Source organism: Triturus cristatus, chromosome 4_2, assembly GCF_964204655.1.
Source record: "Triturus cristatus chromosome 4_2, aTriCri1.1, whole genome shotgun sequence".
NCBI lineage: Eukaryota > Metazoa > Chordata > Amphibia > Caudata > Salamandridae > Triturus > Triturus cristatus.
The window spans coordinates 505,861,986-505,888,322 of NC_140586.1; the positions used below are offsets into that span (position 1 = coordinate 505,861,986).

At 42.0% G+C, this 26,337-nt stretch overlaps 1 pseudogene across 1 annotated transcript in view; it reads left to right on the plus strand.

The window, feature by feature from the left end:
- The window catches only part of LOC146834625 (vitellogenin-A2-like), a 130,778-nt pseudogene that overhangs the window by 93,787 nt on the left and 10,654 nt on the right, over positions 1 to 26,337 (plus strand). The window contains exons 17-28 of the transcript XR_014960052.1: positions 1,267 to 1,452; positions 6,006 to 6,153; positions 6,767 to 6,992; positions 7,119 to 7,291; positions 7,674 to 8,243; positions 10,589 to 10,639; positions 18,118 to 18,222; positions 18,820 to 19,032; positions 19,146 to 19,288; positions 20,947 to 21,085; positions 21,178 to 21,313; positions 22,192 to 22,378. The product of XR_014960052.1 is annotated as a vitellogenin-A2-like (transcript). The remainder of the gene's footprint in view (positions 1 to 1,266; positions 1,453 to 6,005; positions 6,154 to 6,766; positions 6,993 to 7,118; positions 7,292 to 7,673; positions 8,244 to 10,588; positions 10,640 to 18,117; positions 18,223 to 18,819; positions 19,033 to 19,145; positions 19,289 to 20,946; positions 21,086 to 21,177; positions 21,314 to 22,191; positions 22,379 to 26,337) is intronic.

The following is a 26,337-nucleotide window of genomic DNA, read 5'->3' on the forward strand; positions in this document are numbered from 1 at the left end:
GGAGGCAGAGGACCTCCAAATAGTAGAGAATACCTTCTTATATTATCCATCAGGAATTGGATATTGGTTTTGTGTCAGATCTGATTGGTATGGCCTGTTACTCAAATGGATGATGATCTGGACTGATCTCGATTTAGAGATGAACCATGAGATTGTTCGGGACTGTTTATCTCTGGATAGAGTACTCCTGGTTATGTTATATTAAGAAGTTAATATTGAAATTAGGGCCTCCAGAGCTGTTTGATTCACCAAATAAGCTATCAAAGAAGGATCTATCTTGTGTCAAGAAACACTTCTTATGCATGATACAAGCTGAAAGAGAGACCAGAGAGTTGATGAAACCTACGGTACGAGCCCATTCACTCCTGAAAAAAAACCCAGCAGTAGAACCTTATTTAAACTAAGTAACAAAGCCCTACCACCGCTTTGTTTTAATAAGGTTTAGATTTAATTATTTGCATTTTTTACTGGCAGAACCGCAGGAGTGGCGAAGAGCGGAAGATTTGGGTCGTTGCTCCTCTGATATGTTTCCTACCCAAGACACTTTGCACTTTATAATTAATTGCGACTACTATCTGCAAATCCATACCGATTTTTAAAGAGTAAGGGTTTTGTGCAGATAAGGACTGCCTTAGTATATTTACAGATGTTGCACAATGTATGGGAAACTTTTAACATTGTTAGTTTTTTAGTTGCAGCGGTTACAGAAAGGGAAAAACGGGGCCTCAAGATATGAAATATTTTGAACTTTTTTATAATTATCAGGGGATGAATGCTTAATTGGATGCTCTGGGTTTATAAGGTTAACTGTGAAAGGAATTGGCACAAGAATCTTTTTTCTATGTTATAAGGATGGGGGTGTTTTTATTCTCATATTTTATGGTGTGTTGGAATATTTGAAATTAATTCTGTCTTTGTGCTTTTGTTGTTTTTAAATGATGATTTTTGTAGTGTACTATAATAGTTATAGTTATAATTAACCAAATAAAGTGATAATGACTGACATTATCTTAGGCCAGGACCTACATGAATTTGTACACTACTTTAAAACTAGATTCATATTACCTCACTCTACTGGCTATCCTCTACAACCCCAGTGTCAAACATATTGTTTTAACAAATACTCAACACATAGGTGGTAGATGAGTATTTCCTATTCTATGAATGCAGACCTACAATGGCCACCTTTTGCTGTGGGTCCACAATGTCATTTTGCCTTGATTGTGAGATCATGACCACATATTGTACTTTTGATTTCTCTTTCAGTGTGTACAAGCACACTGTGGCAACCATGGGTATCAACACTCATCTCATCCAGGCTGGAATTGAGTTTCATGCCAAGGTTCGTGCGAATGCTCCAATGAAATTCACAGCCAAGATTGACATGAAAGCCAAAAGTATCAAGTTTGAGACAGCACCATGCCAGCAGGAGAATGAACTCTTAATAACCAGGTATTCCATCTGTTTATTATTTAAAATGTGTACTTATTATTAACATGGATTTGTTGAAAATGACCAGGTTTTGTTTCATTATCATTAAAATCTCTATTTTAATTATAGTTCCTGAGAAATTGATCTGACTGCATTCTATAACTAATGGATTCATGGCCACATATACGACTGTCAGGGTTTGTGACTCGCACAGTGCGATTTTTAGAAACTTGAAATATGCGAGCCACAAAACCTGATGTACAACAGTGTCTCAGACACTGTTTGCGATTTCCAAATGGGTCACAAGGGACCTGCCTCATTAATATTCATGAGGCAGGTCACAATTTGCTATCCATTGAGAATGGCCGACACTCAGAGGGATGGTGGCCTGCTGGGGTCAGCAGACCATCATGTCTGTGACTGCTTTTTAAATAAAGCATTTTTTTTAATGCAGCCCGTTTTCCTTAAAGGAAAATGGGATGCATTTCAGAAATTAAACTTAAAAGATTTTTTTTAGAGTGGGCAGTAAGCTGTGGAACCACTGCCTGCTCTGAAAAAATATTTGCGCCCTAATTTATAAAGGGGAAGTGGTACCTTGGGGCCCCCTTCCCGTTTTGAATAGCATTCCACCAATTTGAAATGGGCCATTTGCGACCGGTAAAATGCATCATCTATCCGGCCCTTAATGTTTTCTTTGCTATTGTAATTTGTTAAAGTAAGGGTTATTTATATTCAAAGTTGTTGTAGCTTCACCTAGCAAGATTACAGAGGTTAGATACAACTTAAACAATTCTCTAACAAGAGGGCATTTAACCCCTTCGCCGCAGTAGGAATTCCGCCGCGGCGCTGGGGGTGTTTGGGGGCAGTTGCAGTGCCGCTGTGCTCGTGATGGAACCACTCATTCACGAGTCACGGGTGAGCTGTGCTCATGACGGAGTGGTTCCGTCACAACTCCGTCCACTGCGCTAATCGCCCACACAGGCGGGGAATTAGCGCCGCGTGGGCGGAGCGGCCGCCAACGGCCGCGGCATGACGGAACCACTCCGTCATGAGCACAGCGCACACGTGGCTCATGACGGAGTGGTTCCGTCATGAGCACGGAAAGGGTTAAGTAGTGTTATTAAAGAACAGATTCCAGTCATTTAGTCCTCAATGTTATCTCTTTAGATACATAGGTCACAATCCTGTCCACTTCTCAACAAATCTCGGTTGATCAATAACCACAGCCAACATAAGGCTAACTTTAGAAACTGGAAGCCCCTTATAAAACAGACTTTTAATAACATTCTGTTTCATTGCCCATTTGGTAAATTATCAAAGTTCTGAGCATCCCTTTTTAGTAAGACAAAGGACTAACATACAGTAAAAAACATCTTTGGGACTGAATGGTCTAACCGGTTGCTGTGCCTCATGAAATGCTCCCTTCGTTTTAAAGATAAATGAAAAAACACCACTCATCTAAAATTTGATTTTTTGAAGGCATGGGCATGAAGTCTTGGTTTCAATGAGAATGCATGAGAACAATTGTACTAGGTGTGAATGCTGTCAACTGAAAATGTGGAATCACTCCTAATAAGCATACAACCATTCTCTCTATGTTGGACCGATACAGAGAGGTGGTGTACCATTCAAAGATAGCCTTTCACTCTATACCCTTGCCCTCCCACAACAAATACCCGAGCAAACACTCCACAGTCTCTGTTGTGTTTTTACCTACCAAAAATCCCCCTTACCATTATACTTATGCATATATATGTCAAGAATGAAGGTTTCTTTGCTACAGAAAACTTTGTATCTGAGTTTATTGAAATGGAGAAGGAAAATATACAGAGTTACAGTATAGTGCAGTGAAGTATTGGTTTTTGTAGGAAGGGTCATTCATTTTGTTTTCCCTCCACACCCACTCCTCAAAAAATGGACCTGATTAGCTTTTGCTTAGCAGCTGTACAACTAAAACTAAAATTACACTGTCAGTTTAGACCTTGATAACTAAACATTACCGTGAGCTATTAATCACATATACTGTCAGCTGAGTTTCAGAGCACTGCCCAGAATGGGCCATGGATAATAAACCCTAGCTATACCTCCCTTCTGTCTGGAACTTACATGTTAGACTCAACTTCACCCTAACTAATACTGTGCCTAATTGACGAGGTATTTATAAAATATATGCCACTTGTCGCTATCAAAATAAATGTAAAAAGCTACTATATATGCAAATACAAGGTAGTATCAAGTATACATAAAACAAACCATAGTGATGAGATGGTATGTGGCAATGTCCTTCACTATAAGTAAGTTGAAAGGCCATAAGTTACAGTATAGTGCAGTAAAGTATTGGTTTTTGTAGGTAGGGTCATTCATTTTGTTTTCCCTCTACACCCACTCCTCAAAAAATGGACCTGATTAGCTTTTGCTTAGCAGCTGTACAACTAAAACTAAAATGACACTGTCAGTTTAGACCTTGATAACTAAACATTACCGTGAGCCATTAATCACATATACTGTCAGCTGAGTTTCAGAGCACTGCCCAGAATGGGCCATGGATAATAAACCCTAGCTATACCTCCCTTCTGTCTGGAACTTACATGTTAGACTCAACTTCACCCTAACGAATACTGTGCCTAATTGATGAGGTATTTATAAAATATATGCCACTTGTCGCTATCAAAATAAATGTAAAAAGCTACTATATATGCAAATACAAGGTAGTATCAAGTATTCTATAAAACAAACCATAGTGATGAGATGGTATGTGGCAATGTCCTTCACCATGAGTATGTTAAAAAGGCCATAAGAATGTTATCAGCAAACCATGAAACAGATGTTAGAGCTGTGAGATAAGCCCTAAAATATTTGCAGCCATCACCAATTCACAGACAGCTTAAATAGCTACCATTTAAGGCTCAGATAAAGTTAAATGCGGCAATCTTGAGGGATAAATTGCCACAAGAAATCCCAGTCAATTTTTCAATTGAAACTGCGATTTTTAGCCTGTCACTTCTTTACAGTAAGCTAAAACATTCCATCACATTATCCCACATCTCCAAAAATCATCTTTAGGGTGAAGTTGATTCATTTCACCAGTTTCTACATTTTCTAACCTTCATCTCTTAAACCTTCATCGGTTTCATAAAGGTAAGTAGGAGTATAGCTCTAAGGCTGCACATGAGAATATATGGTCTAACATAAACATTGTGCCCTGCATTTTATTTACAAAAATGTCCATTTCTTGCAGGTTTTTTATTATTAACTCCAAGAGGCAATATTTTTCTAAGGAATTTATTAGGCAAAATGTTTCAATCTGATGATAATCTGACAATGATATTTTGGTACCACACTTCCTGGTGTCACCCCCAGTGTTGTTGTGCATGTTTTAAGCCACAATCAAATGTGTGGCTTTTAGATAGAATGAACATAAACAATGAAATCTTCAAAAAGAATCCTTCATTGATAATTAACTAGTTTAAGAGAACATAAACTATGTGTTAAGTGACTACCAGTACACTTGTTTATATAATTAATCTGACCAGTTTTGTGATAGAATCTGAAGCAAGAACTGCATCAGAACACTCATGAGGTGATGCCATATATGAGACGTAGAGTACCATTTGTTATCCTTGAGAAGGGTCAATTAATTAAATATCAACTTTGCGGCTTCACTACTGGGACAATCTTCAAGGGCATGCAGATGCACATGTTAGTATATTAATTTAATATTGCTACTGTACATGGGAATCTGAGGCATCTGTGGAAATGTCAACAAAACAAAATATATATCCATCAGTACATCTGCAATGTGAACTCCTTTGTGAGCACACTACTCCCTCTATTTCTGGAACGTACAAGTGTATCACATTGTGTAAAGACTAAGGGGTACATTTATCAAGCTTTCAAGCAGGGCAACGCAGCAAACCACCTCACTGCACTGCGTTGCATGAAAGGGCAGATATATGCCATATTTAACATTATACAGTGCATTCCTGTACTTTTCTTGCGCTAATGCACAATGTGCTGCATAGCGCCAATGCAGGCACCCTTACACCATGGTGCAAGGGTGCCTGCTGTGCAGACAGGATTGGGACACCTTCCTGCACTGAAACAATCCTTCTGTGGCAGAATGCAGCACACATTGAAAGAGGAAATAACGAGGAGAAATAAGTATATTTCCCCTCGTTAAGCTTCACCTGGCGAGGTGTAGCATTTTGACGCATTCCAATGGTAAATCTGGGAATGCGCCAAAATCAAAGGGTGGATGCATGGGAACACCCACTATCCACCCATGGAACGCCTTCCTGGGGTAGAATAACGCAACGCAGCGATCTGCTCTGCATTTCGTGCTACTCTAGATTTATCAAGCCAAGCAGAGCCACGCAAGGTGGCCTTAAGTGGCTTGATAAATCTGTCTTAGTAGTTGCATCGTCCTTGCGCCCTCTTGCGTGGCGCAAGGGTGACGCAAGTCAATGATAAATCTGCCCCTAAATACATAATGTAAAACTCACCTCTGAAACTTCTTCTACAGCCCCAGTCCCAGTCCATCCAACAGATTCACAGTATTTCAATTGTGTCCCCAGAGCTCAGGTGTTTGCTGTTACAAGGAATGTAGAAGACCTGGATACAGCCAAGAGAACCCCATTACTGACACAAGGAGCTGTGCCAAATATTCTTAAGAAACATTTTGAGGCAATAGGAAAGTCATCAGCGGAGGCTGCCAGCATGATGGTAATGTGACATTTTTTATTTCAAATTGAAAAGGGAATTAATATGCTCATTTCAGTAAAGATAATTTAATTCTGTTTATAGTTCAAATGTTGGTTGATGTAAAAGAATAATAAATAAGTAAGGTTTCAAACTTAGTGCTAACTTTGAATCAAATACTTAGATGTCAGATCAGGGCAAAGCAGAATAATGTGTGACCAGATGTGAAACTTACTTAAAAATGAATATGGCTAAAATGCTGAACTTCACCTAATTCAATAAATGGGTAGGATTTTAAAAGAAATCCAAGTCAAAGAATAACATGAAAATAGGTTGCAAAAGTGGTATTGTATTCCTTTTGACTTCATGTTCACAAAATAGGGTCTACTTCTAAAGAAATTCTATTTGCATGTGACATAGAGCAACAGATAAACAGACAAGCACAATAGACAGACTCAATGATCACTAGCTAGCTATACGTGCAGGAAGACAGACAAACAGAGAGATAAAGTAATTAACCATTGTTACCTACATAGTCACAAAATGCACAGAACTAGCAAGATAATCACAATACGTACTACATATACAAACACTAAAAACACATTTATTAATAATCATTTTTCTATGTTTAAATCAGGAAGTATCATCTGAACTTTTGTCCAAGAGGTACGCCTACTCCACAGAAGATAGAGATCACCACTCTGCTGCCAGAAGTACTAATTCATATCAGGCTTGTGCGAAGGCCAAAACCTTTGGCTTCCAAGTCTGCCTCGAGTACAAATCACAAAATGCTGCCTTCCTCAGAAATTCACCTCTGTACAAATTAATTGGAGAGAATGAAGCCAAGCTTATCATAAAACCAGGTACAGCTATCACAACATTTGAGAAATTTCTTTTTAGTGTTCGGGTGCAGACTGTTGAACATAATTGATATCTGAAGATATATTAAAGGTTGTATGAAATAATGTAATTACCCTGGTTGCTTACAGCTCATACAGATGCAGCTATCGAGAAACTGATGCTAGAGGTCCAGGCAGGATCTAAAGCGGCCTCAAAAATAATCACCATGGTAACTGTGGAGGAGAACGAAGGTGAAGAGCTTGAAGACTCTGTGGTTCAAATGAAGCTGAAGAAGATTCTGGGAATTGATGAAGAATATACGGTAGGTGGCATAATACTATACTAGCCCACTAAAGTAGTTGTTTTTAGACATGATAAATGATGTTACATGCTTTTCTAAAAATTCACTATAAATATTTTGAGGAAACTTTTGCCAATATCGACAAATATGTTTGCATACTTCTTTATTTTAAATTTGTATTAATTTATAGTGTGTATATCTGTTACACTACATATTTAATAATCACAAGAACATAATTTGAAATAACAGTGTATGGTGCATTGTGAAAAATTACCTTGGTCACACCAAATGCCTTTTGACATTATGTAACTGTGCAAGAGAGTGTTGTTAGACCAACAAAAACTGATGCTATTTTGCAAAGCAACTACAAGATCTTGTATTCCTATTCTTATTCTGTTTGCAGGTTAGAAATGGAAGCTTGCTTAAAAAAGACAAGAAAAATCAGAGTAAAAACAAACATTCTAAGGAGCATACTCCGAATGTTGCTGAGGTTGCAAAGGCTGGAAAGAAGAAAGGTTTATCAAGTTCATCTAGTTCCTCTTCTACTTCCTCCTCCTCCTCCTCCTCCTCATCATCATCATCATCATCATCATCATCATCATCATCATCATCATCGTCATCATCATCATCTAGCAGCCCCTCAAGAAGCAAGCAGCAAAAGGACAGCAGAAGGTCTAGAAAGAACAATGGTCAAAGTAGCAGCAGTAGCAGTAGCAGCAGCAGCAGAAACAGTGCCAGTAAGAGCAGAGACAAAAAGAGACAAAACAGCAGTAGCAGCAGCAGTAGCAGCAGCAGCAGTAGCAGCAGTAGCAGTAGCAGCAGCAGCATCAGAAGAAAAAGTCTTAGGCGCCATCAAACTTCTCACCATGGAAGCCAACAACAACATCAACATAATCGCAGGAATCAATGGAGCATTAGCAGTGCAAGCAGCAGCAGCAGCAGCAGCAGTAGCAACGAGTCCCGCAGGAAACGGGTAATGTACTGATTTGATTGTGATATGAAAGATGTCATTTTGAAAAGGTATATTAAAGTAGTAGTTTTCAAGGATGAGTCTATTTATCTGCACCTGAGCTGACTTCATGTGCAGTCCCTGTGGGGCTAACCTGAAACAAACATCCAACTCAAGTAGTCATACAGGAGTATAGTCAGAGAAAATCGAGTTCACCTAACAAGATGGAGCATAGCACAAAGTCTACACTGTATCATCATTCTTCATATAGTTAATTCATTTTGATTCCTAGACATTCAACACTTGTTAATTAGAGGTATGTACTTCAGCCCACTATGTTCCAAACAAACTCCAAAAATCAAATCATAACCCTTGGGCAGCGTATTTTGTCATACATTGCGTTCTCAGCCATTGTTCACCAGTTAATGCTAATGCTCCAGTAATGGGTGTGGGGTGACTACACTATGTCTGTACACTTGCTTTATTTACTACTGTATACATAGTGACATCATTCATTTCCCACATGCCCTAAAGTATAGTAGGCACTTTCAGTTCCAGAGGAAGTCTGAATGCTGCTTTCAGATTCACACACACCATTCTCCAATATATCTGTATGATTGGGCAGCTCAATAGCATGTGCATGAAGGCTCCTCTTGACCAGCATTCTCTCAAGCGATGAGCAGGGGTTGACCTGCAATTCCTTCTTTTTACCTGAAGCCTCATGTAGTATACTCAGTGAAGAATCTTCAATTCAATTATTCGAAAACTTGACCTCAGTAATACTTTGCTTGGGTACATCAATGGCTTCTCCCAAGAGCTCTCATTAGTGTTGCCTATGTACTTTTCCCTCCTCTTCTTCATGTTCTTTAGATCCGTCTGCGTGTTCACTTTCAGAGGGGCACGTTTGTGATTTTACCTCCTTGCCATCCTGCTTTTAAACAGTCTGTATGTGCTCAGCAGTGATTCCAGGTGATTACATTGCTGATAATGTATACTGACTTGAGGAAGGTTTTTAATTATAGAATATTAATGTCACATACAAACCACATTTCCCACAGCTATACCGTAGCAACACTACGCAAAAAACAATCACTGTATTGTGAGAACATGTTCAAAAGATATCATAATTTTTTAAGACAGGGACCCTCCGTTAGAGTATAAGTAAAATTTCCCAATACCTAAAAATTCTATAAGCTGTCATAAAAGGTTTGTAAATACAGTGCATATTTAAATCAAACTGGCCAAGCTAAAATATTCAGCAGAACAGGTATAGATAGCCCTTATTTTTTACCATGCATTTCTACTTTTCCATTTCATCCATCTTACCATAATTCTTAACCAATGCAACCTTTGAAATAAAATGAGAGCTCATTTTTCATGATATATTTTGCAAGCCAAATGGTATTTGTTCTGGATAATTGGATGTAACAACATATATGAAATTAGGATAAAGAATCCCCCTTTAAGCCTTTTAGATAAACTAGAAACTCATTCAACAGAGGCTGTCAAGTTGAAATGAATGAATACAGACTGTCACTCATTCAAGTTGACCCCTCCTTCACCTGTAATACAGAAGACCATGGCATCCTATCTGAAGAATGAAAGAATGGATGTGCACTATTTAAGTTTAAGCTAGTAGTAAAGTTGAGTTTTAAACATTATTTACGGGTATTTAATTTCATGTGAAATATGTTTTGGAATGTGAAATATTAGTGGTATTTCAAGTGATGATCAAGTACATTTTAATATGATTTATAAAGTGTAAATCTAACTACAATGCAACGAAACATTGTACAGGAGACAAGTTACAACATATATAGGTGAGAAGAAATAGGATTTGTTGAAATAAGGTGAAGATGGGGAACAAAGTAAATAGGTTTATGAAGCTAATAGTAGAATGAACGGTAATCACGAGAGATGGGGTACTGATGGAGTGGGGGCACCTTAGATTAAATGGCAGTGGTGAAAGTAAAGTGATGGAGCCCTTCTTGGAAAGATGATTCTGCAGCTCCTTCCAGAACTGGAGCAGTGACCTGCTGGGTTTAATTTGTGATATTGTTCCAACCTTTGGATCCAGAGTAGGTGTAGGCTTTTCATCCCTTCTCGTTCTTCTTGCAATTCCTCGTTTGCAGCTTGGAGACTTTTCTCCTGCATGTTGTTTATGTTTTGCTTGAGGTTCTGTTCTTGGTTGCAGATGTATGGAAGGATGTTGGCAATGACAGTCTTCTAAATGATGCAGCCAGTGTTGAACATGATGCATCAGGCTTGATAATCACTATTTTGAGCTACATCAATTGTATGTTTAGAGAAAGGACCAGCACTTCATTGTTCACACCAAACATGTCTGTTCTAATTTTTTTATCCTGCAGACGAACCCTGACATTTATGACCTACATTTCACCCCAGCATACAGAAGCTCTGTAAGTTATATTCAACATAATTTAGAGTTAATATTTATAATATATAATACTTGTTTGATTTTCTCGAATTATGTGTAATGAACAATGATATTTCTGTAATGTTAGCACCATGTTTGATATAAATCCGATTGGCCGCACTCTGCTAGTCCTATCAGCGTGTTGCCCCAAAGAATTGTGGTCCATGAAGTAGCGTCGGCGGGTACGCCTATGCTAAAAGTTTAAAATGAAAGTGAGTGTCGCGTTAGCCATCCCTGGACACGTGTTTCGAGGTAGTTGCCTCTCGTCAGCAGGGAGTAGGTATGTGTGTGGGGTTGCTGCGTAGGCTGCCAAAAAATATTCTCAGGTAAAGTACCACTCAAGGCGCGCAGGTGCGTAGCCATGGGCTCGTCAGCCCCACCGGCTCAAGGGAGCCTGAATATAAACAAAAATCCGATTGGCCGCACTCTGCTAGTCCTATCAGCGTGTTGCCCCAAAGAATTGTGGTCCATGAAGTAGCGTCGGCGGGTACGCCTATGCCAAAAGTTTAAAATGAAAGTGAGTGTCGCGTTAGCCATCCCTGGACACGTGTTTCGAGGTAGTTGCCTCTCGTCAGCAGGGAGTAGGTATGTGTGTGGGGTTGCTGCGTAGGCTGCCAAAAAATATTCTCAGGTAAAGTACCACTCAAGGCGCGCAGGTGCGTAGCCATGGGCTCGTCAGCCCCACCGGCTCAAGGGAGCCTGAATATAAACAAAAATCCGATTGGCCGCACTCTGCTAGTCCTATCAGCGTGTTGCCCCAAAGAATTGTGGTCCATGAAGTAGCGTCGGCGGGTACGCCTATGCCAAAAGTTTAAAATGAAAGTGAGTGTCGCGTTAGCCATCCCTGGACACGTGTTTCGAGGTAGTTGCCTCTCGTCAGCAGGGAGTAGGTATGTGTGTGGGGTTGCTGCGTAGGCTGCCAAAAAATATTCTCAGGTAAAGTACCACTCAAGGCGCGCAGGTGCGTAGCCATGGGCTCGTCAGCCCCACCGGCTCAAGGGAGCCTGAATATAAACAAAAATCCGATTGGCCGCACTCTGCTAGTCCTATCAGCGTGTTGCCCCAAAGAATTGTGGTCCATGAAGTAGCGTCGGCGGGTACGCCTATGCCAAAAGTTTAAAATGAAAGTGAGTGTCGCGTTAGCCATCCCTGGACACGTGTTTCGAGGTAGTTGCCTCTCGTCAGCAGGGAGTAGGTATGTGTGTGGGGTTGCTGCGTAGGCTGCCAAAAAATATTCTCAGGTAAAGTACCACTCAAGGCGCGCAGGTGCGTAGCCATGGGCTCGTCAGCCCCACCGGCTCAAGGGAGCCTGAATATAAACAAAAATCCGATTGGCCGCACTCTGCTAGTCCTATCAGCGTGTTGCCCCAAAGAATTGTGGTCCATGAAGTAGCGTCGGCGGGTACGCCTATGCCAAAAGTTTAAAATGAAAGTGAGTGTCGCGTTAGCCATCCCTGGACACGTGTTTCGAGGTAGTTGCCTCTCGTCAGCAGGGAGTAGGTATGTGTGTGGGGTTGCTGCGTAGGCTGCCAAAAAATATTCTCAGGTAAAGTACCACTCAAGGCGCGCAGGTGCGTAGCCATGGGCTCGTCAGCCCCACCGGCTCAAGGGAGCCTGAATATAAACAAAAATCCGATTGGCCGCACTCTGCTAGTCCTATCAGCGTGTTGCCCCAAAGAATTGTGGTCCATGAAGTAGCGTCGGCGGGTACGCCTATGCCAAAAGTTTAAAATGAAAGTGAGTGTCGCGTTAGCCATCCCTGGACACGTGTTTCGAGGTAGTTGCCTCTCGTCAGCAGGGAGTAGGTATGTGTGTGGGGTTGCTGCGTAGGCTGCCAAAAAATATTCTCAGGTAAAGTACCACTCAAGGCGCGCAGGTGCGTAGCCATGGGCTCGTCAGCCCCACCGGCTCAAGGGAGCCTGAATATAAACAAAAATCCGATTGGCCGCACTCTGCTAGTCCTATCAGCGTGTTGCCCCAAAGAATTGTGGTCCATGAAGTAGCGTCGGCGGGTACGCCTATGCCAAAAGTTTAAAATGAAAGTGAGTGTCGCGTTAGCCATCCCTGGACACGTGTTTCGAGGTAGTTGCCTCTCGTCAGCAGGGAGTAGGTATGTGTGTGGGGTTGCTGCGTAGGCTGCCAAAAAATATTCTCAGGTAAAGTACCACTCAAGGCGCGCAGGTGCGTAGCCATGGGCTCGTCAGCCCCACCGGCTCAAGGGAGCCTGAATATAAACAAAAATCCGATTGGCCGCACTCTGCTAGTCCTATCAGCGTGTTGCCCCAAAGAATTGTGGTCCATGAAGTAGCGTCGGCGGGTACGCCTATGCCAAAAGTTTAAAATGAAAGTGAGTGTCGCGTTAGCCATCCCTGGACACGTGTTTCGAGGTAGTTGCCTCTCGTCAGCAGGGAGTAGGTATGTGTGTGGGGTTGCTGCGTAGGCTGCCAAAAAATATTCTCAGGTAAAGTACCACTCAAGGCGCGCAGGTGCGTAGCCATGGGCTCGTCAGCCCCACCGGCTCAAGGGAGCCTGAATATAAACAAAAATCCGATTGGCCGCACTCTGCTAGTCCTATCAGCGTGTTGCCCCAAAGAATTGTGGTCCATGAAGTAGCGTCGGCGGGTACGCCTATGCCAAAAGTTTAAAATGAAAGTGAGTGTCGCGTTAGCCATCCCTGGACACGTGTTTCGAGGTAGTTGCCTCTCGTCAGCAGGGAGTAGGTATGTGTGTGGGGTTGCTGCGTAGGCTGCCAAAAAATATTCTCAGGTAAAGTACCACTCAAGGCGCGCAGGTGCGTAGCCATGGGCTCGTCAGCCCCACCGGCTCAAGGGAGCCTGAATATAAACAAAAATCCGATTGGCCGCACTCTGCTAGTCCTATCAGCGTGTTGCCCCAAAGAATTGTGGTCCATGAAGTAGCGTCGGCGGGTACGCCTATGCCAAAAGTTTAAAATGAAAGTGAGTGTCGCGTTAGCCATCCCTGGACACGTGTTTCGAGGTAGTTGCCTCTCGTCAGCAGGGAGTAGGTATGTGTGTGGGGTTGCTGCGTAGGCTGCCAAAAAATATTCTCAGGTAAAGTACCACTCAAGGCGCGCAGGTGCGTAGCCATGGGCTCGTCAGCCCCACCGGCTCAAGGGAGCCTGAATATAAACAAAAATCCGATTGGCCGCACTCTGCTAGTCCTATCAGCGTGTTGCCCCAAAGAATTGTGGTCCATGAAGTAGCGTCGGCGGTTACGCCTATGCCAAAAGTTTAAAATGAAAGTGAGTGTCGCGTTAGCCATCCCTGGACACGTGTTTCGAGGTAGTTGCCTCTCGTCAGCAGGGAGTAGGTATGTGTGTGGGGTTGCTGCGTAGGCTGCCAAAAAATATTCTCAGGTAAAGTACCACTCAAGGCGCGCAGGTGCGTAGCCATGGGCTCGTCAGCCCCACCGGCTCAAGGGAGCCTGAATATAAACAAAAATCCGATTGGCCGCACTCTGCTAGTCCTATCAGCGTGTTGCCCCAAAGAATTGTGGTCCATGAAGTAGCGTCGGCGGGTACGCCTATGCCAAAAGTTTAAAATGAAAGTGAGTGTCGCGTTAGCCATCCCTGGACACGTGTTTCGAGGTAGTTGCCTCTCGTCAGCAGGGAGTAGGTATGTGTGTGGGGTTGCTGCGTAGGCTGCCAAAAAATATTCTCAGGTAAAGTACCACTCAAGGCGCGCAGGTGCGTAGCCATGGGCTCGTCAGCCCCACCGGCTCAAGGGAGCCTGAATATAAACAAAAATCCGATTGGCCGCACTCTGCTAGTCCTATCAGCGTGTTGCCCCAAAGAATTGTGGTCCATGAAGTAGCGTCGGCGGGTACGCCTATGCCAAAAGTTTAAAATGAAAGTGAGTGTCGCGTTAGCCATCCCTGGACACGTGTTTCGAGGTAGTTGCCTCTCGTCAGCAGGGAGTAGGTATGTGTGTGGGGTTGCTGCGTAGGCTGCCAAAAAATATTCTCAGGTAAAGTACCACTCAAGGCGCGCAGGTGCGTAGCCATGGGCTCGTCAGCCCCACCGGCTCAAGGGAGCCTGAATATAAACAAAAATCCGATTGGCCGCACTCTGCTAGTCCTATCAGCGTGTTGCCCCAAAGAATTGTGGTCCATGAAGTAGCGTCGGCGGGTACGCCTATGCCAAAAGTTTAAAATGAAAGTGAGTGTCGCGTTAGCCATCCCTGGACACGTGTTTCGAGGTAGTTGCCTCTCGTCAGCAGGGAGTAGGTATGTGTGTGGGGTTGCTGCGTAGGCTGCCAAAAAATATTCTCAGGTAAAGTACCACTCAAGGCGCGCAGGTGCGTAGCCATGGGCTCGTCAGCCCCACCGGCTCAAGGGAGCCTGAATATAAACAAAAATCCGATTGGCCGCACTCTGCTAGTCCTATCAGCGTGTTGCCCCAAAGAATTGTGGTCCATGAAGTAGCGTCGGCGGGTACGCCTATGCCAAAAGTTTAAAATGAAAGTGAGTGTCGCGTTAGCCATCCCTGGACACGTGTTTCGAGGTAGTTGCCTCTCGTCAGCAGGGAGTAGGTATGTGTGTGGGGTTGCTGCGTAGGCTGCCAAAAAATATTCTCAGGTAAAGTACCACTCAAGGCGCGCAGGTGCGTAGCCATGGGCTCGTCAGCCCCACCGGCTCAAGGGAGCCTGAATATAAACAAAAATCCGATTGGCCGCACTCTGCTAGTCCTATCAGCGTGTTGCCCCAAAGAATTGTGGTCCATGAAGTAGCGTCGGCGGGTACGCCTATGCCAAAAGTTTAAAATGAAAGTGAGTGTCGCGTTAGCCATCCCTGGACACGTGTTTCGAGGTAGTTGCCTCTCGTCAGCAGGGAGTAGGTATGTGTGTGGGGTTGCTGCGTAGGCTGCCAAAAATATTCTCAGGTAAAGTACCACTCAAGGCGCGCAGGTGCGTAGCCATGGGCTCGTCAGCCCCACCGGCTCAAGGGAGCCTGAATATAAACAAAAATCCGATTGGCCGCACTCTGCTAGTCCTATCAGCGTGTTGCCCCAAAGAATTGTGGTCCATGAAGTAGCGTCGGCGGGTACGCCTATGCCAAAAGTTTAAAATGAAAGTGAGTGTCGCGTTAGCCATCCCTGGACACGTGTTTCGAGGTAGTTGCCTCTCGTCAGCAGGGAGTAGGTATGTGTGTGGGGTTGCTGCGTAGGCTGCCCAAAAATATTCTCAGGTAAAGTACCACTCAAGGCGCGCAGGTGCGTAGCCATGGGCTCGTCAGCCCCACCGGCTCAAGGGAGCCTGAATATAAACAAAAATCCGATTGGCCGCACTCTGCTAGTCCTATCAGCGTGTTGCCCCAAAGAATTGTGGTCCATGAAGTAGCGTCGGCGGGTACGCCTATGCCAAAAGTTTAAAATGAAAGTGAGTGTCGCGTTAGCCATCCCTGGACACGTGTTTCGAGGTAGTTGCCTCTCGTCAGCAGGGAGTAGGTATGTGTGTGGGGTTGCTGCGTAGGCTGCCAAAAAATATTCTCAGGTAAAGTACCACTCAAGGCGCGCAGGTGCGTAGCCATGGGCTCGTCAGCCCCACCGGCTCAAGGGAGCCTGAATATAAACAAAAATCCGATTGGCCGCACTCTGCTAGTCCTATCAGCGTGTTGCCCCAAAGAATTGTGGTCCATGAAGTAGCGTCGGCGGGTACGCCTATGCCAAAAGTTTAAAATGAAAGTGAGTGTCGCGTTAGCCATCCCTGGACACGTGTTTCGAGGTAGTTGCCTCTCGTCAGCAGGGAGTAGGTATGTGTGTGGGGTTGCTGCGTAGGCTGCCAAAAAATATTCTCAGGTAAAGTACCACTCAAGGCGCGCAGGTGCGTAGCCATGGGCTCGTCAGCCCCACCGGCTCAAGGGAGCCTGAATATAAACAAAAATCCGATTGGCCGCACTCTGCTAGTCCTATCAGCGTGTTGCCCCAAAGAATTGTGGTCCATGAAGTAGCGTCGGCGGGTACGCCTATGCCAAAAGTTTAAAATGAAAGTGAGTGTCGCGTTAGCCATCCCTGGACACGTGTTTCGAGGTAGTTGCCTCTCGTCAGCAGGGAGTAGGTATGTGTGTGGGGTTGCTGCGTAGGCTGCCAAAAAATATTCTCAGGTAAAGTACCACTCAAGGCGCGCAGGGACCATTTTCATTGGGGGAACACGCCTGGTAGGTGTAGCAGTGTGCGACCAATCTGGTTTCACCATGTTTGATATGTCATTAAAAAACTGAATGTGGGGTTTTTCAGTTTTTATGTGGGAATAAAATCCATTTCTCTCAGGTGAGCACTAAGGGACAGATGTATGTAGGTTTTTTGATGTTCCAAAGGGGTGATTGCCAGAACGAATCGGACCGTTTGCGACCACAAAAAATCCTTTTAACATGTACCAAACCCTATTTTGTGATTGGGTAAACCTAATAGCGAATCTCAAAATGGGTCCGCGATTTGGTATAAGGGGGTGTGTTAAAGGTGTCCCTTCCTAATAGCGTCACTCAGTGGTGTGAGTGAATATTTTGTGATGGAAATGCGGTTGCAAAACATTTGGGACCCCTTCCCCTTTGTGAATGTATGCAAAATGTTTTTTAAGAGCAGTCAGTGGTCCCAAGTTCCAATGCCTACTCTCATTTCTGTTTTTGAAACACATCCCATTTTTCTTTAAGAAAAATGGACTGCATTTAAAAAAACATATTACTTTATTTAAAAGCAAACACAGACATGGTGGTCTGCTGGCCCCATCAAGCCACCATCCCAGTGTTTTAGCGATTTCCAATGGGTTGCTCATTGGGACCTACCTCATGAATAATAATGAGGTAAGTCAATTTCTGACCCATTGGGAATTGTAAACAGTGTAAAACACACTGTTCTATATATCTGATTGCGATTTGCTAATAGCGAACCAAAATTATTTGCTATTAGGTAATCACAAACGGAAGTCTATGTACATCTGGCACCAGTCACTAAATCAGGACACACTCATTATTGCATAAATACATTAACATATAAAGTAGCTTTTACAGTTCACACTGTTTGGCTATAGTCTGGGAGTTCAGTATTAACTTTGTAGATAGAAATAAAAGTATGTTTAAATCTAGAAGGGCACTTGTCGTTCCTTTACTTTGCTTAGCTCAGTTCACACGATAGCAATAATCATGCTTTACCTGCTGTTTGTATGTGGAAGGAGGACCTTCTAACACATTTATTCCTGCCATACCTCAATCCAAGCCATCTTTAGCAGGAGGACAGAAAGATGAGTAAAATTGTGTATACCAGAAACACAGAAATACATGGCTATCAAACTCACTTGTGAGGGTTTAGTTAGTCCTAAGATCTCTAAGTAGCAGTCAGGCCTGCAAATATATTTTAAAGTTGTTTTTTGGAAGTTATTGACATAACTCTTATTTATTTAAACTGAATTTAAACTGTGCATTTTCATAAACTGCTTTGTAATAATCCAGAATCCTAAGAAGAGAGCTTCAGGACACAGAGCCTCTTCCCAGTCCAGCTCCAGCTCTTCAAGCAGCAGCAGTAGCAGTGCCTCCAATGCCAGAAGATCTCAGAGGGTAGGTGCGGCATGAAAATAGATCAGTAACTACATTATCTCCCCATGTCGGACATCTTGGGAGGGCTCCTATTTAGATTCTGTAAATTAACAAATTACGTTAGGCCAACACTGAGGAAGTGGAGATAGAACACTCACCTGCTTCTATAAGGGGTGGGACACAGTGTAAGGACTCTGGGTGCTATCCAAACTATTACAAAAACTCTGTATTTCTAGAGTGGCCACATTTCTAGACTCAAACAAGTTTTATGATTAAAAATACCTTTGATTGATTGTGGCAGTCCTTAGTTGTCTGAGAGAAGAGTTCATGGATTCTCAGTATTCTGCGGTACATCATGAGTTCATTCAGTTGCATGTGCATTGTAAAGTGTACACAAGGTGATGAAGCACATTGCAAGTCCCGACTATGGAAATCAAAAATTTTTCATATGGCTTTTCCTCTGAGCAGATTGTCCCACATATAACACAACAAAGGTGTTGTCTGAACAAAGATCCATGTTGGAAAGTGCCTGTCCATCAACCCTGACAAACAAACTAATGCAGAGTTTTCAGGTCCTCATTTTAATAGCAGTTTTCCACTTTTGTCACATGCCTCTAGCCTGCATTTATGGGAGACAACAAGCCCCCAGTGCTGGCAGTTACTGCTCAAGCTGTGAGAAATGACAACAAGAAACAAGGATACCAGGTGATCGTATACGCCGACTACCACACCTCCAAGCCACAGATCCAGGCCTATGCAGTGGAAATCGCTGGCTCCAGTAGATGGCGTGCTTGTGCAAATGCAGTCGTTGTCAACTCTCATGAAGCACAGGTGAGGCAGCCATATGTAGCCAGGTGGGGAACAGAAGACACAGGGTAGAGTAACATCTCCACTGTATTTAATACATCAAATTTAATATATGACGTTTGTTACATTATGATTAGGCCTATCTTAAATGGGGTCAGAATTGCCAAGACTACAAAATTGCTGCAAAGGCTCAAACTGGTCATTTTGGCAGCCAACCGGGCTTGAGGCTGAAGGTGGAGTGGCCAAGAATACCATCTAAACTGAAATCGGCTGGAAAATGGTAACATTTCTACATTATGTAGCAATTTACTAATTGTATTTATTCATAAAAAGCCAGAAATGCTATATTCTGAAATAGACACTGACAGGTGATTTCCCTTCTGACTTACACATTATCACTATAGAAGATCTCAATTCAACTTGTAGTTTAAATAGTGTTACGCAAGAGGGTAGATCTTAAGAACACAGAAAATAAAACTGGAAATTCAAAATGTTATCTGTTGTAGTACTGCAAAATAGACATCTTCTCAAACCAACAAATTGTACATGATATTCAGCCCCAAAATTCAAAATGTACCTAAAATACAACACAAATAGACCAGATGCCTAGCCATTTGATCCATGACGTTAGTCACCACTAACTGTACTAGCACTGCAGCTTTACCTGTAGGTCATCTTCAAGCTTATTTAGACATTTTGTCTGTCAAGCATTTTTTCAACAACTTTAATAAATTGAGGTGAACCTGTAGGAGAGCAGGGGGCATATTTACAAGGAATTAACGCCACAAGAAAGTCACTTTTTGCGACGTTCTGGTGGCGTTTATTCATTCGCCTTATTTACAGGGTGCAGTTAAGCCACTTAATGTGGCTTAACGCCACTGTGTAAATAATGACCCTATTCAAACAGCACTTAGTGTGAAAGGGCCGTGCAATGGGTGTTGCAGCGGACATTCCGCCGCAACACCCATTGCTTTTTGACATTGCCCAATATTAACATGGTATGGGGCAGTGCCAAAAATAAGACCATGAAATACCAGGTCTTAAGCAAGTGATATGAGTAGAAATATTTCATTTCTCCTCGTATTTTGCTCTTTCCACATGTGTTGCTTTCTGCAAAACGCATTGATAGAGTATTTCGCCTGTTAAGATTGTTTATGTGCAGGAACGTGTACCTCAGCTGGCTCTTCTGTGGGAAAGCACGAAATGGTGTTCTGGGAATCATGGGACCACAGGTCCATAGTGGGCAGTCGCCCCAAGCTATTTAGAGTGGTGCGACGTTACGCTTATGGAAAGTCGCATAGCGGTCCACACACTCAGTGAAAAATTGCACTACTTGTCAGAGGCATACTTCCACTTTGGGAGTTTGTTCTTGTAGAACAAAATACTTTGCCTAGCATATTAAGCATGGAGATAAGCCATCATATATTCAGAACCTTTAATGAAGCCTCTGCAGCAGCGCAACAATTCGTGCCTGACAGGTAGTGATTGCTGAATCTGCTGGGGTGTCCTCTGCTAGGAGTATGAAGGCCAGAGCCTCTGCTGACCTGGTGGGCTGGCAGGCCACTCTCTACACTCTAAAGGAATCTCCTGGAATGATCTAACTCAACAGTGATGGCACTGGAAATGTGAGCCGTGCCAAAGGGCTGATGAAGTGATTGCCAATGTCTATAAAAGTACAGAACATGTACTTAAAAGATTAAAGGAAAGACTCCAAGTTGAAATATACAGACTGCAAAATCTCAACTGATCATAAATGACTCCTTACAAATAGATCAACTATTTTTTGATTCCCAACTCAAGCCAAACACAGCCATTAAGGAGCATGATAAGTTTTTTAAATGCTCCTTCAACACATAGCATTATATTAATGAAAACATTACACCTCTATTTATGCTTCATAAATCAGCATAAATAATGAATATGCTATAATTTATGCAGGGTTGCACAGTTTGTCCCAGGAGCTGCACTTGTCGCTGGGTTCTCTGAAAAGATGCAGAAGAATCCCTCTAAGAAAGCAACAGTCGTCCTCTCTCTAAGCTCTCCAAGATCCATTGATGCAGTTATACAGGTTCCAAGGGTAAATATTACAGCTACTGACAGAAACACATTTCTATCAATATAAAGGGTGGATCCATCGATATTTAATGCCTTTTTATGATTCCTCTGCAGCTCACACTTTATTACAGATCCATTCAGCTTCCAATTGCAATCCCTGCTGCTCACCCTACACAGGTCTCAGCCATCCAGTCCCCCAGCTGGAATATTTTTACTGAAGCCCCTGAGTACCTGCTGGACAACCTCAGAGGTAAACACTTGCCAATATTACAGCTATATATTCCTTTGCACTCGAATGCAAAAAAAATATTTTAAGGCCACACTTGCTGTTTGTCTGGAATTTATTTCATGTCAGAGCATATCACACATTTATGTAAAAAACCTTAAAATATAAAATTGCAAAATTTAGAATATATACATTTCTTCCTAATTTCAATAAATAGTTCATGGAATTTTATAAATGACTTAGCACAATTCCCAATAAAAACCGGTGCTACGACATACTTTAAATATGATTATTTAAACAGATATGTTTCTAATCTTTTAAACGCTCAAATTTCAGGCACTCCAATAATATATACTTATACCACGGTCAAGGCATGAGCTTTGAAACTTGAAATACATACAAGATTTTAATGAGGCCTGTTCTAATCCATGCAACCATGACTTTACACTGGCAAAATAATTGTGTAGCATGACGAAGGAAATGTGCACTTATTTAGCTGACATGAGCATAAATAAAATCAGATTTGCGCAAACAGGCACTTGGTGTTGATGATAGGAGCAATTGTTTAAACATGATTGCCAGTTAGTAGTGGCAACAGTTAACCTTGGCTTTCCCTTTGGTAACCTTGATCTCAGGCATCATGAGGTCAGAGGCAGGGATATCACATAGGCTAAGTTATGACATTTCCATTCCTAGCATTTTCTCATCAGCAAATAGGATGCTGTTGAGGAGCTATGTCTCAGAAGGGGGTCTATTTAGCAACACCAAGCTTTAAAAAGTGTGCTTTCACTTCCAGTACCCAGTACATTATTGTTGAACAAGGCCCTGTTTCTAGAGTTTCTGTTTTTCTCATGATAAAGTATCTAAATATAATTATTTTTTTTTTGCTTAATATTTGTTAGGTCGCTGCACGGTTTCCAAAGACACAATCACCACCTTCAATGATGTCGCTTTTAACTACTCGATGCCCAGAAGCTGCTACCATGTCCTGGCCCAAGACTGTAGTCCTGATCTGAACTTCCTGGTGATGGTGAAGAAAGTGGAAGAGTCTTCTGAACAAAAGGCCATCAATGTCAAACTTGGCAGCTAGTGAGTATTTCCATTCTTACAAGCTGAAAGTTGAAAAGTGTGTATATGTGATGTTCAACTCTAAAAATCAGTAAAAATGATTGTCCCCAGCCCTACAGACACAGGACTTGAGGGCACCTATGTTTTCCCCTACATATCCCTGCACCATGTGGCAGGCACCGCAAGGTACCTACCACGTAGTGCAGGGTTATGTGTGGGGTCTCTGTTTTGTATTGCAGCGGGTGATGCTGAGCCAGAACCCACCGCAATACAAAACATTGTCAATGTGACTGCCACAGTGGCAGTCACATTATGATTAGCCCGGCTTGTAGGAGGGCCGTACCAATCCACAATATGATGGCGGACGGACTGATGTCTTTCCGCCATCGTAATCAGCCCCTAAGGCACTTTTGTGTATACTCTGCTCTATTCAGAAATGCACCCTATTATGCAGTGCTAAATCTTTTTGTGCTGATGCACACAACAGAAATATTTTCTATACTGAAATATTAGGGAGATAGTAAGGGATTAAAATGTTATGGCCAGTTATGTTTTGCTGAGTTATGTTAATTTTATTTGTAGAGCACACATTCACCAAATGATTTCTTCGCAGTGATAAGTGAGAAGTTATGCTTGCAGAATGCTAAGTGAAAAATTCAATTTTACAATATCAGGTCTGCAATTCACATGACAAGATTAGGTTTGGCTCAAAGATGTAGGGACACAGGATTCAAAAGCCTTGAAGGGCATAAATAAATATGGTGCCCTCTGGTTCTGGTTTTAAACAGTTTAGGAATACTGGGCCTGTTATCTGAGGAGGAGCTTTGTTTGCAGTCAGGGCAAGATCTTGCCACTCGCTGAGCTACAAACATATGAGAGTTTCTATAAAAGATTTAAAAGGGATGCAGAGTATCTCACAGTGGATCCTTTGGCTAGCAAGTAACCAGTGCAGCCTTTAAAGCAGTTGGTTGGTGGATGGAAATCCTCAAAATCAGACTTGAAGCTGCATTTTACACCACTTGCAGACTTTTCAATTTGTAAGTAGGTAGGTAAAGACGAAGCAAATTGACATAACAAAATCTGAAGTTAATAGTTGTTGCTATTGCATGAATTTCCCATCTTCTGTCAGATAAGGAAGTAATTTCCAAAAGATTCTTCAATAAAAAAACATGAAGAGACCATTGATGTAACATAAACTGAACAGAGTTAATGAGCTATCAGTTTTGACTCCCAGACTTTCCACTACTGGTAAAATAGTGAAGAGATCTCGCACTTCAAGCGGCCAGTAAGAGTCCAGCTACAGGTCAGATTTCCCATCAATGACTAAAACCTCAGTTATTTCATTATTCAGTTTATGCTTATGTTTTCCATCTAGTTCTAAATAAAAAGCATGTGGCATTGAAAGACCTTGTGGGAAGAGTAGCAATTACCTAATCTAGGAGGAAATTGTAAGTGGCCTGTAAACATACATATTTCTAAGCCCATTCTGGGTAAAGCCTTAGCAAGGAGAGTAAAGTCTATATTGAACAAGTGAGGGGACAAAGTTGATCCCTGTGGTACCCTGTGCCAACCTTACTGTTTGATATTGCCTAGTAAGAAAAAACTAGAACCAATTAATCTCACTCCCCTCTGAGCCTTTTCTGATGATATGGTTGAGTAGGAAAATATGATCAGCCATATAAAATGCCGCAAATAGGTTCAGGAAGATTGAGGCATTGAAGTGTCTTTGATCCAAGTCTATTTATAGGTCATCTAAAATAGATAACAGAACATATTCAGTAGTATGTGGTAGGTGAAAGTCAGCGTGTGAATCCTCTAAGAGTTGTGTCTCTTGTAAATGAGTACATAGAATACTTTCCACACATTGCTTGTGGTGTTGGCAATAATGGTTTAAAGGGAAGTGTCTGATGAGTCACTGACTGTCTTTTTTTACTTTACAACAACAATTCCTTTTTTAAGGGTGATAGAAACTAATCCTTGTTGAAGTGGAGTATTTAATTAAATAAGCAAAGGCTCAGGCTGATTGCTGGGTAATTGATCAACAAGGTTCAAATGCAGTGACTCGTTTTGCTTTGGCAGTCATAGAGAGTAGGTCTTCCCTAGTCATCTGGACTGAAGAAAGATACATTCTCAGAAAAAAATTCTAGGTTGGGAGGCAGGGAAAAAAACCTTTCTAAATATCGAGGCTAAAGCTGGCAACATTTTCCACAAATTCGAGGCAATTTGCTTGCAGAAGGCTTGTGAGGGAATCATGCAAAAGGATATTTTAGAAATGTCAAAGTGCTCCTCAACAATCAAAAAAAGGTTTCCTTCTGCTTATTTGAAGAGTCACTGATTACAAAAAAGAAAATGATTTTGCCTGACCAAAAAAAGATTTTTGTTGTATGCATCTAGGCCTTTTCTAAACTCTTCATTAGCATGAACGTAGAATAATCCCCTCCATTTCCGTTGTAGCCTGCGGGATTTGACTTTGTCCTGTGCTAAATCATAGGAGGACTATAGAGAAGAAGCTCATTTAGAAGTTAAAGGGGCATGGTTATTGAATGCCTTTATAAACCACGAAGCAGACAGTGAGACCCAGCTGAGTTCTGTGTAAAACTAGTCTTATTAAAGGACTCGGCAATAGCAGTTAATATTGCTCTATTCACAGCAAGGGATCCTAATAGTATAGGAAGTCTGTATTTCCTTACGGAACAATTCACAGATGTAATAACAATGATGGTCATATGGGGAGAGTGAAGGACAGAAGGTTTACCTAATGACAATTAAAAGATTACACATGTTTTAAGGCATGCCCTATCACACATGTAGGTACCTTCATTGATTGTATTAGATTATCTGTGTACATTCATTCTAAAAATGCCCTTTGGCTCTCCTCTGAGCTTTTTGTAACCTGAGTGCTCTATATTGGGTTATTACTACAGTGGTAATGCAACACCAGACAAAATGTGATCAGCTTGACTCTATTGGGAACAGTTTCAGATTATTGTATTACGTTGTCCATTTGCCATTTTGAAACACAATTTTTATCGATCACTAAAGCTAGTTTGTACAATGTTCATATGCAGTAACATTTGTTTTAAGGAACATAGTGTGAAGGGGCTTGGTTCAGTGGGCACCAAAGGTCTATATTACTTTTTACCTGCAGGATGATTTTTGTCAGTCTATTTCCAACAAATTGTTTTCAGTTGTAGACTCCAAGAGTAGTTGTCCACTTCACTACTTGTTTGCCTGGGTTAGTGATAAATGTCTATTTTGCCAATAATGTTAACAGTGAGCTATGAACTGATTGGTATACCTCCTGAAGTTCACAATCTTGTAATAGAAGCATTCCTATATATTTTTTTTTTTAATAAATTCTTTTTATTTGCAACTTGTTGGTCATTACACATACATAATCACATTCTCGGGCCACATAGACTGTTTTCTCCTGCAGCATACACCAGTCCATATCTTTTTTCCACTCACTAAGCAATGGGGTTGTGCACGCTCCCCAGAAGCATCCCTATTTTAAATTTGGCCATTCAAACACTAAACTCAACTTACTCATTAACTGTGGGATCTATCATGTGTATCAAGCAGCATGGATTTCTGCAGTAATTAAAAGCATAGTAAAACAATGACACCTGCTTATTGACCAAGACCAGTCCTATCCCAAAATGCAACTGATGAAAAATTCAAATTCAAAGGAATGAGATAACAATACAAATACCGGCTATAAGAAAGAAGGTGGTCCGTCAAGCATACCCAGGCTGCCTGTTACTCCTAGCAAGAGAAGGGGCATGTGGTATGGTTGGTTGGTAAAGTCCACTTTCTGGGTGGAAGATGAAAAGTATGACTCTCGGATGTCAAATCAGAAGGTGCAATGTTCATTCTTGGGTATATGTCAAGGAAATCCTCGAGTGACATCACTTGAACATGTTAGTGTTTATGCAGTAACCACATGTATGGTTTTACAGAGAGGGTTTTCGTTAATTTCA